Source organism: Somniosus microcephalus, chromosome 10 (assembly GCF_052327205.1).
Source record: "Somniosus microcephalus isolate GS21.2 chromosome 10, FLI_Smic_1.0, whole genome shotgun sequence".
NCBI classification, from domain to species: Eukaryota; Metazoa; Chordata; class Chondrichthyes; order Squaliformes; family Somniosidae; genus Somniosus; species Somniosus microcephalus.
In genome coordinates, this window is record NC_140996.1 from 154,810,056 (window position 1) to 154,825,007 (window position 14,952).

The 14,952-nt window shown below is 47.0% G+C and overlaps 1 protein-coding gene across 4 annotated transcripts in view; it reads left to right on the forward strand.

The window, feature by feature from the left end:
- The window catches only part of LOC147111779 (augurin-like), a 149,190-nt gene that overhangs the window by 57,887 nt on the left and 76,351 nt on the right, over positions 1–14,952 (forward strand). The window contains exon 1 of one of the 4 annotated variants that reach the window (XM_085998999.1): positions 13,991–14,102. The exons of the other annotated variants lie outside the window; for them this stretch is intronic. The gene's annotated coding sequence lies outside the window, so the exon portion shown is untranslated. Of the gene's footprint in view, positions 1–13,990; positions 14,103–14,952 lie in introns of those variants that run through there. 4 annotated transcript variants of the gene reach the window in all.

Here is a 14,952-nt window from a genome sequence, read left to right on the forward strand (position 1 = left end):
CCATTATAAAAGATGTAATAGCAGCGCACTTGGAAAACAGTGACAGGATCGGACAAAGTCAACATGGATTTACAAAAGGTAAATCATGCTTGACTAATCTACTGTAATTTTTTGAGGATGTAACTGGTAGAATAGATAAGGGAGAACCAGTGGATGTGGTGTATTTGGACTTTCGGAAGGTTTTCAATAAGGCCCCGCATAAGAGATTAGCGTGTAAAGTTAAAGCGCATGGGATTGGGGGTAAGGTACTGTCTTGGATAGAGAACTGGTTGGCAGACAGGAAGCAAAGAGTTGGAACAAACTGGTCTTTTTCCGAGTGGCAGGCAGTGACTAGTGGGGTACTGCAGGGATCGGTGCTAGGACCCCAGCTATTCAGAATATATATAAATGATCTAGACGAGGGAACTGGATGTAATATTTCCAAGTTTGCAGATGACACAAAGCTGGGTGGGTGTGTGTGCTGTGAGGAGGATGCAGAGAAACTCCAGTACGATTTGGACAGGTTGGGTGATTGGACAGATGCATGGCAAATGCAGTATAATGTGGATAAATGCGAGGTTATCCACTTTGGTGGCAAAAACAGGAATGCAGATTATTATCTGAACGGCAATAGATTGGGAAAAGGGGAAGTGCAACAAGAGCTGGGTGTCCTTGTGCACCAGTCGCTGAAGGTAAGCATGCAAGTGCAGCAGGCGGTTAAGAAGGCAAATGGTTTGTTGGCCTTCATAGTGAGAGGATTTGAGTACAGGAGCAAGGAAGTCTTGCTGCAGTTGTACAGGGCCTTGGTGAGACCACACCTTGAATATTGTGTGCAGTTTTGGTCGCCTTATCTGAGGAAGGATGTTCTTGCCATGGAGGGAGTGCAGCGAAGATTCACCAGACTGATACTGGGGATGGCAGGAATGATGTATGAGGAGAGATTGGGTCGATTAGGCTTATATTCGCTAGAGTTTAGAAGAATGAGAGGGGATCTCATTGAAACTTATAAAATTCTAACAGGACTAGACAGACTAAACGCAGGAAGGATGTTCCCGATGGCCGAGGAGTCCAGAACCAGGGGTCACAGTCTAAGGATAAGGGGTAAGCCATTTAGGACTGAGATGAGGAGGAATTTCTTCACCCAGAGAGTGGTGAACCTGTGGAATTCTCTACCACAGAAGGCAGTTGGGGCCAATTCATTAAATATATTCAAGAAGGAGTTGGATATATTTCTTGAGGCTAAAGGGATCAAGGGATATGGAGAGAAAGCAGGAACAGGGTACTGAATTTGGATGATCAGCCATGATCTCATTAAATGGCGGAGTGGTCTCGAGGGGCCGAATGGCCTACTCCTGCTCCTATCTTCTATGTTTCTGTGTTGTAAATCTGTGGAATGCTCTGCCCCAGAGTTGTGTGGAGGCTGGGTCATTAAATACATTTAAGGTGGAGATAGACAAATTTTTGCAACATAAGGGAGTGAAGGATTATGGGGAGTGGGTTGGGAAGTGGCTTTGAGCCCAAGATCAGCCATGACCTTATTGAATGGCTGAGCAGGCTCGAGGAGCCAAGTGGCCTATTCCTGCTCCTATTTCTTATGTTCTTATACCCACCATAACTGTAGGAAATGTTGCTTGGGATCAGCGTTGAGATGAGGAAGAGAACGGCGTCGAGGATAAATGTTTGGTGGGACCTGGAGGGGAGGGGAAGAGAAGAATAGTCATTTCTGGAGATGCTCTGGCCATATACAAATAGGTTGAAGTGGAACAATGCCAGGACAGTCTCATAGAGCTGGGCAAGGGAGGAGAGGTGATGAAAAATGACATGGTCGATTGTCAAATGTTGCGGAGAAGTCAAAGGCAATGAGGAGTGTGTGGTGTATGTAACCTGTACCACCTTAAGAGACTACCTTAAGGTGATGGACTACTTTCTGATGGCTCCTGTATATTGTAGTACCGGTGGTGACCAAACCGGTATATAAAAACCCTGTGGAGCAAAGTGTATTTCAGTTCAGCCCTGACCCTCAGTTACTAAAGACCTATTTAAGTATTCTGTTGTCTGTGTCCAGTTATTCAGCATAACTACATTTATAAGCACAGACTCAACAGTGGCGACGAGTCTGATCGTACCTAGCGGCAGTTTTGCATCCAAGGAAGCTTCGCCCTCAGAACGGGCGTCGAAAAGGGGCATCCGCCCTCAACATCCTGCTGAGCACTGCATCGCACGGGAGGCCATCGGGAACCCGGGTTGGTTTGCTGGCCACGAAGTCCACCATCGACGACAGGCAGTGATCATCCCTTCTATGACAGCGGCGGGTAAGCCCGATCGAGCGGCACGGAGGGGAAGTCGGCCGAGTTGTCAGTGGGAGAAGGGGAGGGAAAACGAAGAAAAGGGTGGAGAACATGACCGCAGCCGGTGTCAGGGGCCGGACTGCAATCGGGGCAGAGACGCGCAGCAGCCAGGGAAGCGTTGATGTCCACGAGGACCGCGGGAGCGGCGGAGAATAAGAGCAGCAGCGTCGGGGAAAATAAAGGACCGCTGGGAGGCGATAACGGCAACAGCGCGGTAATCGCCATTTTAGTCGGCGGGGGAAGAAGACAGGTGTGGGAAAAGCCGCCAAGCGCGGGAAGCCGCCATTTTGAAAAATAAAATAAAATAAAGGAAACTCAACAAGGATGCCAAAAACGGGTAACATCACTGCTTTTGATAGCGATGTAGAAGATTGGGCCACTTATGTGGAACGCGTTGAAGTGTACTGTACAGCAAATGAGGTACCGGCGGATAAGAAAGCACTAACCCTATTAAACTCGATGGGGGTGAAGACGTACGGGTTATTAAGGCACCTTGTAACACCAGATAAACCGGTAGGAAAGAGTTTCGCGGATATTGTTACTATCCTGCAAGAGCATTTAAACCCCACGCCGCTGCTGATAGCGGAACGATTTAAATTTTACAAAAGAATTCAGCTTAAAGAGGAAAGCAACACTGAATTCTTAATCGAACTGCGCAAGTTATCAAAGTACTGTCAGTTCGTTACAGGACTAGCAGACGCTCTGAGAGATAAGTTTGTGTGTGGGCTACTAAAGGAAGGAACCCAGAAGCGACTGCTAGAGGAAAAGGATCTTACACTGGACAAAGCTTTCAGCATTGCAGCATCGCATGAGGCAGCAGCACGAGGCACTGCAGAAATGCAGCAAAGGCCATCGGAATTCAGCACCAATGAAATGGCATTGGGCGCAGTAAAGTGCTATCGTTGCGGAAGGACAACGCATGATCAGAACCAGTGCTGGTTCAAAGATAAAGAATGCAGGCAATGTGGCAAACTTGGTCACATAGCGAGAGTATGCCGGTCAGGAAAGAAGACCAGCAACAAAAAGTCGCCGCAGGAGAAGTACAAAAAAGTACACAAGGTGGCAGAGAACAGTTCGGATGAACAGAAGACGGATTCAGACTCCAGCAGTAAGGAACTGGGTTGTCTAAAAATACATAATGTGGGTAACACAGCAGACCACCAAACTATCTGGGTCATGCTTTGGATAGCAGGAGTCCAAGTGAAGATGGAATTGGACACTGGATCGGCATTGACGGTCATGAATAAGCAAGATTACAAAAGGTTATTCTCACACATTCCCCTGAGGGATACGGAGATTGTATTGAAAACATACACGGGGCAAAGAGTATACCCCATCGGAAAGATAAAGGTTAAAGGTGGTCTACAATGGTAATGAAAGTCAGGGAATGGACTTGTATGTGTTACCTGAGGGAGGTCCGCCACTACTGGGACGGGAATGGATCCGGAGAATAAATATGGACTGGCATTCCTTACAAGCACTAACTGTAGATTCCTGTAAAGAGGACGACGTCAAACCTAAACGACTGTCCAAAATATTGGACGATGCTAAGGAGGTGTTCCAACAGGGACTGGGAAAACTGAAAGGAATTACGGCAAACATCAAGGTTGAAGAACATGCAAACCCAAAATTTTTCAAAGCCAGACCCGGTACCTTATGCGATACGACCTGCTGTGGAAGCAGAGCTGGAAGGGCTAGAACGTTCAGGAGTACTGTCAAAGGTGGACTGGAGCGAATGGGCCACACCCATTGTTCCCGTCATGAAGCGTTCGTTGAGCAACAAGCTGGGGGAACCTGGGAAGGTTCGCATCTGTGGCGATTTCAAGATCACTGTTAATCCGGTTCTTCACACGGTGCAATATCCACTTCCATGGATTGAGGATATCTTCGCTTCGCTGTCTGGCGGGAAACACTTCACCAAGATAGACCTGGCGCAGGCGTACCTACAGATGGAAGTTGATGAAGCGTCACACCAGTATCTCACGATCAACACACATAAGGGCTTATATCGGTATAATAGACTGGTTTTTGGAGTGGCATCGGCTCCAGCGATTTGGCAAAGGGCCATGGAGCAGGTATTACAGGGAATTCCAGGCACACAATGCTACCTGGACGACATTCTGATTACAGGAGATGATGAGGAACACCTCGTGAATTTGGAGCAGGTGCTCACCAGATTGAAAGAATATGGACTCAGAGTTAATCGCCAGAAATGTGAGTTCTTTCAAAAGCGAATCTCGTACTGCGGTCACGTCATTGACCAGGAGGGGCTTCACAAGTCACCTGACAAGATCGAAGCTGTTGTGAAAGCTCCCGCTCCAGAAAATGTATCCCAGTTGAGGTCGTTCCTTGGGTTGATTAACTATTACCACAAGTTTCTTCCAAATTTATCCACGGTGTTACACCCGCTGAACACTCTTTTGCAAATGGGCGTACCATGGAAGTGGAGCGAGGACTGTAAGCGGGCTTTTCAAAAAAGCAAGGCACTGATCACCTCTAAGGAAGTGTTGGCTCACTTTAACCCAACGCTGCCTATTCGTTTAGCTTGTGATGCTTCTCCATATGGTATCGGGGCAGTGCTCTCACATAAGTTGCCAAATGGCTTGGAAAGGCCAGTCGCGTTCGCATCCAGATCATTGACCTCCGCAGAGCGCAACTATGCTCAGATAGATAGGGAGGCTCTCAGCCTCGTGTGGGGAGTTAAGAAATTTAATCATTACCTGCAAGGCCAAAGGTTTACGCTGCTGACAGATCACCAGCCGTTGGTTTCCATTTTTAACCCTAAAAAGGGTGTTCCGGTTATGACGGCGCAGAGGCTTCAGAGATGGTCCCTTTTCCTAGGGGCACATCAATATGATATCGAATTCAAAGGTACAAAGCAACATGGTAATGCTGATGGGCTGTCGCGCCTGCCACTACCTACAGCGGAAGAGGCACCGGTAGTTGACCCTGTCGCGATATTTCACTCGACCATCATCGAATGCTTACCAGTCACCAATGCGAGTATTGAGAGAGAGACCCGAAACGACCCGACACTGTCTCGGGTCTACGATTTGACAGTGAAGGGATGGCCAGCACATGGCGAACCACTGTTACCTGCATTCTCAGCCAGACGAGAACAGCTATTCGTCTGTCAAGGCACATTGATGTATGGAACAAGGGTGATTATTCCTCCTAAATTAAGGGAGAGAGTTCTGAAGGAACTACATGAAGGTCATCTGGGGGGAGTCGAGATGAAAGGCCTTGCTAGGGCTTATGTGTGGTGGCCAGGTATCGACAAACAAATAGAGGATCTGACTAAAAGCTGCTCAGGGTGCCAAAAAGTTCAAAACGCACCTCCAATTGCACCGCTGCATCCGTGGGAATGGCCTTCAACCCCATGGCAACGTGTGCATATCGACTTTGCAGGTCCATTCATGGATTCCATGTTTTTGATAGCGGTAGACGCACATTCTAAATGGCCAGAAGTGATTAAGATGTCGACCACTACCTCTGAAAAGACGATCGCAGTTCTAAGAACCATATTTGCAAGGAATGGGTTGCCGGAACAAATATGTTCAGACAACGGACCACAGTTCGTGTCAGAAGAATTCCAGAAATTCATGAAAAAGAATGGGGTGAAACACTATACATCTGCCCCATATCATCCGGCTACAAATGGGTTGGCTGAGAGATTTGTACAAACGTTCAAAAAGGCGATAAAGGCCATGAGCGAAGACCATATTCCACTACAACACAAGGTGGACAATTTCCTGATGGCATATCGAAACGCCACGCATGCAGTGACAAATCAAAGCCCTGCCATAATGTTCTATAACAGGAGGTTGCGGTCCCGGTTGGATTTGTTAAAACCCAATGTGCGTAGGGAAGTCGAAAACAAGCAATTCCAGCACGTAAATAACAAGGGCACTCGGAGTTTCGAAATAGGACAACCAGTGTTGGCCAGGGACTATAGGAATGATGAATGGCAATCCGGAACAATTCATGCCCGACAAGGACCCTTGATGTACACGGTAGACGTTGGTGAGAACGTAATACGACGTCATGCTGACCAACTTGTGGAATCGAGAACAAGGGTCGACCCCATGTCTACGGCAGAGACCCCAGTTGAAGAAGTTATTGAGCCTGTAGCATCTACCTCAGACTCGAACGTACATGATGATGTTCAATCCATAAGAGATCAAATGGATGAGTCACCCCAGCAACGAGAACCAGAGACCCCTGAAAGGTGTTATCCGGCCCGGATCAGGAGGCCTCCTCAGAGACTGAATCTTTGAACAGTTTTGTATGAAAGTTGTATATATGTTATCCATGTTATGTTTAAATTGGGGTGTACACTGTTAAGCTAAAAGGGGAGGAATTGTGGTGTATGTAACCTGTACCACCTTAAGAGACTACCTTAAGGTGATGGACTACTTTCTGATGGCTCCTGTATATTGTAGTACCGGTGGTGACCACACCGGTATATAAAAACCCTGTGGAGCAAAGTGTATTTCAGTTCAGCCCTGACCCTCAGTTACTAAAGACCTGTTTAAGTATTCTGTTGTCTGTGTCCAGTTATTCAGCATAACTACATTTAAAAGCACAGACTCAACAGAGTGATAATGCAGCAATGTCACAATTATGGAGACACAATTATGGAGAATTTCATTCATTGATTAGTGTCCTTTCAGTACTGTGGAAAGAAAGAAAGAAAGAAAGCACTTGCATTTATATAGCACTTCCACAACCTCAGAAGGGCAGCAACGGGTTGGGGGATTCAAGAGCTTGGAATTGGAAGTTGAGAGAGAATTGAGCAAGGAGCTGGGAAGTAGTGGCCTGTTCAAAGACCTTGGAAAGGGGGTGATGGTGATCAATGATATCTTTCATCGTAAAGCTCCTTACTTTCTTTTTCCTCTATCGCCATCCCCCACCCCCCGATCCCTCAACATATGGACAGAGATCTGCTGGGGGAAACAGATGCTACTTCCTAAAGGCCTTAGGTTACAGAGAGGAAAATCTGGTCATGGTTCTTGCTGAACTCTATACAACAACCCCTGCTGAAAGAGTGTATGTATGAATTACTAGATTGGGTGGGCTTGGCTCTGGCTCTGCTGTTTATTAAGACCCTGAGACCCATTGTCCAGGCTCACACATTAAGAATGTTCACTTGGGTGAGGTAGCGGAGGGTTGCCACTGTCACTGAAATTGTACCCCAGAATTAGTTCCTTTCTTTGGGAAAGGAGGTGGGACATATGAGGAAATCAAATAAATCCATCATTGGGCAAAGTACTGTAAACCTGGCTGGAATTGCATTTGCCTGATGAGTGTCATGAACTCCTTTCTCATTTACCTATATTTACAAGGAACCCTGTGTAAAAACAGCCTGTCTATAACTTTTCATCCTCCTTTTAGATGGATAGTATTGAACAGTTGATGTTGAATCCTTATTGTAGGCCAGCAAGATTCAAATCAGGATTACAAAATGAATGTTTAGTTCAAACGCATAAATTGTTTTTTTTTTTTAATTCGTTCACGGGATGTGAGCATTGCTGGCATCCCTACCTGCCCTTGAGAAGGTGGTATTGAGCCACTTCTTGAACCGGTGCAGTACGTGTTGTGAGAGTTTGTCATAACTGAATGGCTTGCTAGGCAAATTCAGAGGGGTGTTGAGAGTCAAACACGTTGCTGTGGGCCTGAGTCACATGTAGGCCAGACCAGGTAAGGACAGCAGATTTCCTTTCCTAAAGGACCAGATGGGTTATTACAACAATCCGGTAGTTTCATGGTCACCATTACTGATAGGAGTTTTTGGTAGGTGGCGACAATCAATTTCACAGATCGGGCACTCTGAGCGTTGCACACTCACTGATGTCACGGCCCACCTGGCGTTGAGGCTCCTGGCAATAACTGTTAGCAGTGGTGCTGTGGGGGGGTGGGGGCAGGATTTGCCGTGCAACATCGGATTCGCCTCGCCCCGCTGATAATGCTGTAGCGCCACGTTAGTGCCATCTGCTGACGCTAACTGGAGCGTTATGGTACAGAATTTTTCCCCCATTAAGTTTTAAACATTGCCCAATTGCGTTGGTTCATGGCAGACTTTGCAGTTGGCGATATGCAAATGAATTTGAGTGAAAACTCGGTGGTGGGTTGGGGGGGGAACACTTTTCAAAACATACGCAATTTTCTGCGCAATTTGCGCTGGAATCGTGAATTGCGCCGAAAGTGGAAACTCTATCCCTTTGAGGATATACAGTAATCTATGATTTTGATAATCTCAAGTTAGTGGTATGTTTAACAGAATATACTATAAAATTGATCTGTTCCACTTTGGGACTCATGCAATTTTAAATTGATTTTTTTAGAATTTAGTGGTTGCAGTCAACTGGATAAATGGAACTGCTCATCGTAGAGTGCAAGACAGAATGAATATTTTAAAAAGTTGAACAGATGCTCATCTCACTGTTGTACTCAGAAGAAATCCAATACTGGATATGTTGTGCTTCTTGATATAGTAGAAGAAGTTATACTGCCGTCGTCAGAAATTGAAATGCAGAGCTGACTGGAATTCTTACAACCTTGCTTCAGTGCTGAGTGCTCAGAAGAAACAATGGGCTGAATCTTCAGCTTTCCATCGGGTTGGATGCTGGGGAGCCATGTAGCGGGTTGCTATCCCGATGTTCTATCAGCACCTTCTGCAGTGGCTTTTTAACTAAACCAGTCATGTGGCTTCCCTGGCCAATTAACTGGAGCGGGTCTGATGACGTCACGGATGACTCAACTTCAGCTAAGCTATTTAAAGGCGCAATGCACAGATGACAGTTGAAGGTTGGTGGAGGTGCTGCAGAGGTTGGTGGGGGGAGACTGCTTTACTGTGAGACTAAGCTAGTTGTCTGAAAATGAAGATTTTTAAGCAAAAGTGCAGGCTCAGCACCAAAAGGCTGCCCCCAGATTTAGTGATGCCTCCCTGGAAATCTTGCTCCAGGGAATGAGAGCCTGCAGGGAGGTCCTCTTCGCTGGTGACAGGAGGAAGAGGCCAGCAGCCAAGACAAAGAGGCTGGAGATCGCGGAAGAGGTGAGCAGCAGGAATGTGGTTACCAGGTCCTGGATGCAGTGCACAAAGTGATTTACTGACCTCATGAGGTCAGGAAAGGTGAGTGCAATGCCACATTCAACTACATCCTGATGTGCGTGTCACCCCCAACCCCATCACTCTGCCTTTCCAAGCCTACTCCTGCACATCACTCCTCACACCAACCTACATTACAAGGTGCACCCATCCCTCACTGTCTATGTACCTATGTAAGAAATCACACAACACCAGGTTATAGTCCAACAGCTTTATTTGAAATCACAAGCTTTCTGAGCGCTGCTCCTTCATCAGGTGAAGTGGAGAGATGCATAAAAACGCAGTCAGAGAATAATGTCAGATGTTGACAGGTAATCTTTCTAACTGCCATTTATCACACCTCGGCAGAGAGATAATCACAGCAATCAAAGGTGTAAATGGTGTCCAAACAGGGCAGTCAGGAAAACATTACATCAAAGAGCAATGAGGTGGGGTCACAAGGGGTCAAATGTTGCAGATGCTGGGGTCTGTATGAAAAACAGACAAAAAACATTTTTTTTGCTGGAAATCACAGCAGGTCCGGCCGCATCTGTGTGGAGAGAACAAGCCAATGACGACTCGAGTCTGGATGACCCTACGTCAGGTGGGGTTACATGTAGCGTGACATGAACCCAAGATCCCGGTTCAGGCCATCCTCATGGGTGCGGAACTTGGCTATCAGTTTCTGCTCGATCCAAGGCGGCCTTCGAGACACACGACAACGCAAAATCATCGAGCAGAAACTGATAGCCAAGTTCCGCACCCATGAGGACGGCCTGAACCGGGATCTTGGGTTCATGTCACGCTACATGTAACCCCACCTGACGTAGGGTCATCCAGACTCGAGTCGTCGTTGGCTTGTTCTCTCCACACAGATGCGGCCGGACCTGCTGTGATTTCCAGCAAAAAAAATGTTTTTTGTCTTTTTTTTGTTTTTCATACAGACCCCAGCATCTGCAACATTTGACCCCTTGTGACCCCACCTCATTGCTCTTTGATGTAATGTTTTCCTGACTGACCTGTTTGGACACCATTTACACCTTTGATTGCTGTGATTATCTCTCTGCCGAGGTGTGATAAATGGCAGTTAGAAAGATTACCTGTCAACATCTGACATTATTCTGACTATATAAGCTGTGTTTTTGTGCATCTCTCCACTTCACCTGACGAAGGAGCAGTGCTCCGAAAGCTTGTGATTTCAAATAAAGCTGTTGGACTATAACCTGGTGTTGTGTGATTTCTTACATTTGTCCACCCCAGTCCAACACCGGCATCTCCACACCATGGCTTCTATGTACCTACTCACATCCCCATCTGACTAACCATCATTGACACTCGCCCTCATCTTATTCCAATCATAGGAAGTAACACCACAGACGGAGGCCATTTGGCAATGTCACACCACTCCCTCATAATCACTCTCTACAGATGTAGCCCATCCATTCCTTGCACTCATTCCATGACTCTCACTCAAAAGTTTCTTGCTTTGCTCCTTGCAGGAGAAAAGAGCACAGAACACCGAGAACCGGAGGTGGCCCTCCAATTATCACACCATTGACTGCAGCAGGGGAGGAGGTGCTGGACATAAGGAGTTGTGGAGCTGCTGGCAGTGGGAGCTAGAGAGAGGGGGATCTCCCAGCAATCTGGTGACAGAATTAAATATCATACAGCTGCATGGCATATAACAGTTACTCATGGTGACTTAATGTCAGCAGCCAGTGAAATATGATCATATGCACAATGGTAATTTAAAACATTCTTATCCTAACAGTTCTAATTCATGTCTTTACTCGCCCACAGGCCCATCAACTGTCCAGCCGGAGGGGGAAGACGACTCCTCAGAAGAAGCTCCAGTCTCTGAGGGTGCACCATCACCAGACCCATGCGCACCCAGCAGATACACACATGTTGGTGGGTCCTGGGAGACATAGAGTAGTGTTGTCACCTGGTGTCTCACACATCACAAGTGAACAAGAGGAGACAGGGACAGCAGTGGAGAGTCCTCGCCGGAGGGTACAGGATGCTCCAAGCTCTGCTCAGCTGGATGCAGATGTTAAACTTCGGGGGCCATCGACAAAGAGAGTGATTCTGGAGGAGCAGCAATAAATGCGGGTGCTCTGGCAGCTTTTCCAGTCGCGATGTGCGCGATTGTAGAGAGAATGGAGGAGTCCATCTCCAACATGAGCAGCACCATGCCGCAGGCGATGGCTACGATGTGCTCTTCCATGGAAAGGATGGCCACCTGCATGGAGCAGCTAATGCACCAGTCAAACGAGAACATGCTTGTTGTGAGTAACAGCTTGCAGGCTCTGATTGCAGTCATATCTAGGATAGATAGAAACCTAGATTTGGCCCTTCATCGGCCCACTGATGTGCAGCAATGTGCTCTCCATCTCCTTGCTAGCAGGGAAGTGCAGGTGGCCCATGAGAGGGATGATGGTGACAGGGGACATGGAAGTGGGGGCTCTTCTCAAACGCTCCCACTTCTCCCCTATTGCCTCCCCTTAAGTCAGAGCACCACATGTTGCCTCGGATCCCAATGGTCAAGTCTGCCCCTGCACAGTTGCAGGAGGAGCAGACTTTGTCGGGGCCATCACCGGCTCTAAAACCCAGAGGACATCCACCAAAAGTATCTAAGCAGTCCGAGCAGGGAAATGAGCAGCCTGCCTCTACCTCTGCTGAAGCCACAGGGGTTGCACATCATAGAAGTAGTAGGAAAACAAAAATGATATAATTGTAGATGCACAAGGGTATGCACATGGGTGTGTTCCAAAATGTTAGAGGGTTAAGTTTCAGTTGTATTTATGAGCCACAGAAATTCATTTATTCACACCACTTTCCCATCTTGTCCATTTTTGCCTGCTACCTGGGAAGTGGCCTTGTCAGTTGGAGAAATGGCAAGACATTACTTAACCTTGAGCAATGGGTGTGTGTGTGACAGGAATGATTTGGTCATTTTAGAACAGCTTTGTGGTGTCGGGGTGCAGGGAAATGTTGGTTCAGCATCTGGGTGCACTGGTGCCATTATGAGGCCATCCCAAGCCTCCCGGGCAGCAATGTGCGCCGCTTCTGGTGTCATCTCCACCTCAGGTTTCTCGTCCTCCTCGTCCTCCATGTTCCATCTGCTCCTCCTCATCATTCTCCTCTGAAGAGGCTCTGCACCTTGTTCCTCCTGCAGCTCCAATCCTTGCTGCTGTACTTTGTTGTCTCATGCACAGCATACGATGATCATTCTGGAGACCCTGGCTGGTGTGTATTGAAGGGCTCCTCCAGATCTGTCCAGGCATCTGAAGCGCATCTTCAGCATCCCAATTGCTTGCTCTATTATACATCTGGTCATCATGTGACTTTGATTATAGCGCTCCTCAGCCTCATTGCTTGGCCTCCTCAAGGGTGTCATCAGCCACATGTTCAGTGGATAGTCCTTGTCTCCAGCAGCCAGCCGGTAAGTCTGTTTGGAGGTGCGAAGATCTGAGAGAAGGTGGACTGGCGCAGGACGAAAGAGTCATGACAGCTGCCAGGGAATCTGGCGCACATATGCATGATGATCTTTTTGTGGTTGCAGATGAGCCCTTCCGATTCATAAACACTCCTAGGTGATCTGGAGGTGCTTTGATGGCCACATGTGCACAGTTGATGATGCCCTGCACCTGTGGGAAGCCAGCCAGAGCCGCAAAGCCGAACCTGCTCAGTAACACTGGCTTCATCAGTAGCAAAGTGTACATAAGTGCCTGACTTGTGAAACATGGCATCGGTCACCTGGGTGATGCATCTGTGGGCGACCGACTGTGAGATCCTGGAAATGTCTGCTGCAGATCCCTGGAAGGAGCCTGAGGTGAAGAAGTTGAGGGCGGTGGTGACTTTGACATCAATGGTAAGGTATGCCCAGCAGGTCGTCTTCTAGCAATCTACAAATGTCTGCAACGATCTGATGCGATAACCTGAACCTCCTGAAGCACTGCTGTTCAGTCATGTCCAGAAAGCCTCTGGTGAGGTGCAGCCCTGTGCTCATCCCCTCTCTCCTGTAGAGCGGCAGGTCAGTGAGGAAAAGGCCGCGGCTGCTGGTGTTGATTTTGTTGTTGCTGCTGGGGCTCATCTTGGTCTGAATCTGAGGTCTAAGGTGAAACAGCATAAATGGCACCCATGCTGTACTGATAGATGCCAGGTAAAGTGGAGATCAGAGGTATAATCCTCCAATGTAGTGAGAGTGGCTCCCGAGGTTGTGGAAATCACATGCAAATTCTCAGCAGAAATGGTGTCAGCAAGAGCCTTTTCCTTAGGCAAGGAAGCAGGTGTGAGTATTTTTGATTTTTTTTTCAAATGACAGTTGTTCAACTCACACAATGGCTGCTCAGCTCTCGCCTTGCTTTCACAGGCGAGGTTCAGGAAGCTCATGAATCCCATGCACAGCCAGTAAAAGCTGCAACATCATGTTAACAAGCCTATTAATAGCCTGTTAATGAGCTCTTAAATACTTCAATTAGGTCATCCGCCTCTCCCGAGCGGGTCACTGTTCCGGTGGAAAAGTGCGTTGAAGTTAAAGGTGGAAGTTGGCTGGATGAAGGCAGTTCCCTGATGCGCTGTCAATTTCAGTATTTTTAACTGCCCACCTGCTCGCAAACCCGCACTCTCTTCAAAGTGAAAATTCCAGCCAATGAGTCTACCCAAGTTTAGTCAAGCAGCTCCAGGTAATTCATCTTGATTTCTGTACTCTACTGCAAATGAGAGTGTTCAATGTTAAGAATCTCTAACTGGACGTTCTTTGTATATAGTTTGGACCAAGGTAACAGCAAACGGGAACAGCAGAATGTTGTTAATGCAGTGACAGTAAGAGTCCGTTTCGTAATCGACAGTAAAATTCCATTTCATATAATCTGTTTAACAATAGAGAATGTAAGATCCTATTTAAATTGAACATCGGGTCAAGAACTTAAAGAATATTGTAACATTTGCATACTGAATTATCATTGGCCTGCAGGCATCTGTAAGGAATACCTATTATATTCACGTGATCACATGCTGAGTTGTCATTGGCCTGCAGGCATCTGTAAGGACTGCTATTGTTTAGAAGACCCAGGGGTCCTGACTCCATCTTGTCCACACGGTGCTGTACTGTTGTGAGTCAGAACAGACCTGATGCTTCATTAAAATAGTTTAAACTGTAATACTCCGTTGTCCTGCAATTTATTATTTTTGTACTAAGTGTGCAAAACAAGACATGGTGTCAGAACAGGGATTTGAAATGGACATCGTTGGAGCTCCCTTGCCTCAAATTAATTGGGGATCTTTGAACTTACCTAGAGAATGGTGCAAGTTCAAGCAACACGTGGAATTGATGTTCTTGGGTCCACTGAAAAGCAAAGGGGAGGAAGAAAGATGCAGCTACCTACTCTTGTGGATCGGAGAAAAAGGGAGAGACATTTTTAACACATGGTCTCTCACCGCAGATGAAGCAAAGATACTGAAAAGTTATTTTGACCGTTTTGAAGCATATGTGATGCCCAAGACAAATACGATATTCGCTAAGTACAAGTTTCA